The following is a 4,017-nucleotide window of genomic DNA, read 5'->3' as shown; positions in this document are numbered from 1 at the left end:
CCAAGAGAAACACAAGGAAAAAGCCCTCCCAACCAGCTGTAGTGTCCCTTTTCCAGCTTCCTAGCCTAACAGCTCAGAGCTGACATGAAGTTCATTATTCTCATGATGTTTTTCACTCATGGTGTTTATTCTCAGGGCAAGCACAAACCCTGATAGTTATATTCTTAGTAGTGCTAGCTATAGGGAAACTTGGTTTCTAAATCAAATGATGTTTGTACCAATTTGGATCTGCCTAGTTTCTACCTTTGGCAAGCATCTCTCCCCACAGGTAAACATCAGGATCCCTACTAGCTGATTTAGCCCTCCCTGGTCACTGCAATCCATCCTGAACTTGGAGGGATGTAAGAAGCTCTTGCCCAAATCCAAGATTTAACATCAAATCATACTGGCTACTTATCTGGTGCTGACCTTGAGTGTTTAGAGCTGAAGAAGAAATATATTATTGTAGCATAGTAAAACAAAATTTTTAAAAATCAGGATTCTTCTCCAAGATGGAACTAAATTTTTGCCTCGGAAAACCCCGACGTTAGTGTGGGGCAGGGGCTGGGTGAAATGCTAAAGGAAGCTCATATATTATGCATCTAAAGATTTAGTTATAAATTAAGTTAAAAAACAGTTAAATAAAATGTGTTCCACTCTCTTAACTTCACAAACATTCCTTCTTAATGATCTGGAAGGCCAGGTTTGAAGTTGGGCTTCATGGACTCCTCAAAGTTTTGAACAAGAACTTAGTATCCTGGGGAGAGCTGGGCTCCAGCTCTGGCTTCTGCCCCATCCCTGGCCTTTACTCCTACCCAAATTCCAATCCACATAGAGGGAGCCTCTGGCACACATGTGAGGACACTCCTGACTTCACAGTCAAGCTCTGAATATACTCCTTCCCGCAGCTGACATAGAGACCATATGGCCATAAAGCATAAAAGATTTACTATCTCATCTAGAAGGTAGGAAGGAGGGCAGGAAAATCTCCTTGGCCAGTTAGATACCTCAGACTGTAGGTGAGGGACTAGCTCCTCTAAAGCACAGTGCCCAGAGCTGGGACCCCTCTTGTCTGGGTCTAAGAGCAGTGCCGCTTCTGGGAAGCCTCTTGTGGTGAAAAAGTATCTTATATCCCAAAGGCATGAGAAATTAATAGGAATTTGGGTGTCAGAGATAAGAGAAGGCAGGGAACTGAGCAATGTGCCAGAGCAGTGAAGAGCTTTTAAAAACAGGGATACTTTTTTAATCATAATTTTTGTGCACTGCTGCAATATAACCTCCTCACCACTCCAAACTTTCACTAAAGTCTGCTATGCACTCAATGGCCTTGTATGACTCAGTGGTGGTGAGTGGTAGTGGAGGTGGGGAGAATGGTGAAAGGAATCAAGGAGAGGGGCTGATTCCAAGTCTGGGGTTACATAGTCATGGAGGCAGCATATAGGGAGTTGCAAAATGAGCCCCCTCAAAATTAATTCTGCAGAAGCAGGAGATGAGAACTAAAATTGATGAGAAACTTGTCCTTGAGACTTTCCCAGTAAATTTGAGGAAGATATTTAACTTTAAACAAATTGAAGAATGACCAATCCTGTGTAGCTATGGAGGACAGGGTGGCCCCGGTTAATTATAGCATACATTTTTATAGCTAGATATTTAAAAGTATGTCTTTCTGAAATATCTAATATGTATTTGACATATTTGAAAGTACAAATCCTTTTTAAAATATGTCATCTTTGGTAACCCATCCAATAAATTGATCCATTCCTCTTCCTGGACCAGGGTCCTGCTACCAGATGATCTTTATATCTGTATTAGAGTCATGATTTTATCTTTTTCCGAAAATTATCTCCACTCACTTCTGAATTGGAGTGAAGGTTGTTCTTACAGGAAACCTATATTATCTGCTCTCCCCACTGCACATGCAGTCTGCAATACAACTCCAAATAGCCCGTGTTCAGCTCTTACCCCATGTCCCCTGCCTCATCATCCTTGAAGATCCTTCTCATTTCTGGGGCTCCTCCTTTATTTCTGGTCTATAGAGATCTCCCTTTCTTGCTTTCAGAGTTAGCTACACAATTGACTAGTATTTTTCATGTTTGGGTTGGAGAAGAGGGACATCTGGCATCAGCTCAGCCTCTATCTTTGATTAGAAGTGTATTCAGTTGTATTTTTTAAATGCTCAGAAATTCCATCTTAAAGAAAAATATATGAAAAATGTAACATCCATAAAGCAATAACACTATTCATAGCAGCGCAAAACTGGAAGCCATTCAAATATCTAATAATGGGGTAATAGATAACATGAAATTTACTCAATGGTATATTTTGTAGTCTTTTAAGCGGTAATTATAAAGGCCATTTAGAAACATAGGTTAAGTGGTTTAGTAAAACTGAAATACCCAAATTATTTGTATATAATGATTACAATTATATAACAGAAAGATATACAGAAAGGATTAGAAACAAATACCCTAAAACTGTAATTTTAGGGTTATGGAATTTTGAGTGATTATTTTACTTGATATTCTACTTTAAAAAGCACTATGATAACTTATTTAAGTTAATTAATGAAAGTTTAATTAATTTAGTTTTTAGAACTATTAAAATAAAAAGTTTATAAGGAGAATCAAATTTAGGTCTGGAGATGTTAAGCAAATTTAGAAAAATAGTCTTCACTTATTAATAGCATCACTAATTAAAAATGTATACCTCTATATACATGTTTTTATATAATTTTAATTGTTAATGTGTTTTAATAAAAACATCATTGATGAATTTGTTTTCATTAAAACAAAGAAAGCAAAATTACAGTAGAATCTGGTTTGGGCATAAATAAAAACTTTTAAATTAAAATAATGGAATTTTAATGCAACTAATTTTTAGTTGTCCAATATTTTTTCAATTACTTCAGTGTTCTAGAAAAAAATTATCCACTAAAATAAATACATAAGAACTAATATAAGGGTACATGTTTTTCCTTTTGCCTCAGGCTCCAACATGTGCTGGCTCAGCACTGTTGGATCCTGTCTTTTAAAAAATTTTTGTTTTGCTCATCGAGGATTTTTTTTTTTGCATTAATTTTGATTTTTTTAAATGTTGCATTAAAATATTATATATTTTGATTATTGACTATTAGGAGCTCCCTTAAATTTTACAACAGAAGTACCTTATTTTTCTTATTCTAGTTTTAGTCCTGAATCATAAAAATCCAGGATTTGCTTTGGTAAAAATGAACCCTTCAGAGTCGAGTTGGGGAATATAAATAGAAAAAAGTATCCTTTCAATCAGACAGGGAGTGGGGAAGGAAGAGAGTCCGGAAACATTTGCACATTAATAAAATCTTACTGTGTCACATGTTTACTGGGGTGCCAAGATAAAATTCATTAGCAAAAAGAGTCCAAAAGTTAATTTTAAAAGAGTTTGAAAACCACTGATTCTAGCTCAGCTCCCTTGTTTATAGGTTAAAAAGTCAGATATACAAGTTACATAGGAAATTAATGGGAGAACTGGTATTAGAACCCAGGTTTCCTGACTAAGATTAGCAAAAACTGTGAAAAACAATATGCCTTCACTGTAGTTACTATAACTAACAGCATCAATTACCCACCCTCATCCTACTCCCTACCTCTCACCCTACCCCCATCTCAAAGTAAAAGACAACTCTGCAAAGATTTTTAATATCAAAGCTGTAGCTCAGAAGCCAATGCACAATTCAGAGAACACAAAACACCTGGAAACCTTTTGACCCTAAGGAAAGGTATGAAAGGGCACTGCTTTCTGTTCAACCCTAGTAAGGGAAAGCAGAGTAAAATGAAGTTGTGATTTCAGTGGATGCTGCTACTTGACATCCATTTATCCCTAATCCTAATTGTAGTCTTTGGGTATACCTACCCTTCCCCATTCTTGATCTTTGCACTTTAGGATGTAATCATATGACCTAATCAAAGTCAATGAGAAAAAAATAAGGCTTTTGCTGGGACTTTTTGGGAAACACAACCTGGCTTTCTCAGGTGAGACCTGAATCTGAGACTGTTTGATCTG

This window comes from Pteropus vampyrus, unplaced genomic scaffold (assembly GCF_000151845.1).
Source record: "Pteropus vampyrus isolate Shadow unplaced genomic scaffold, Pvam_2.0 Scaffold66, whole genome shotgun sequence".
NCBI classification, from domain to species: domain Eukaryota; kingdom Metazoa; phylum Chordata; class Mammalia; order Chiroptera; family Pteropodidae; genus Pteropus; species Pteropus vampyrus.
The sequence above is the reverse complement of the archived record's forward strand: the minus strand, read 5'-3'. Positions refer to the sequence as shown.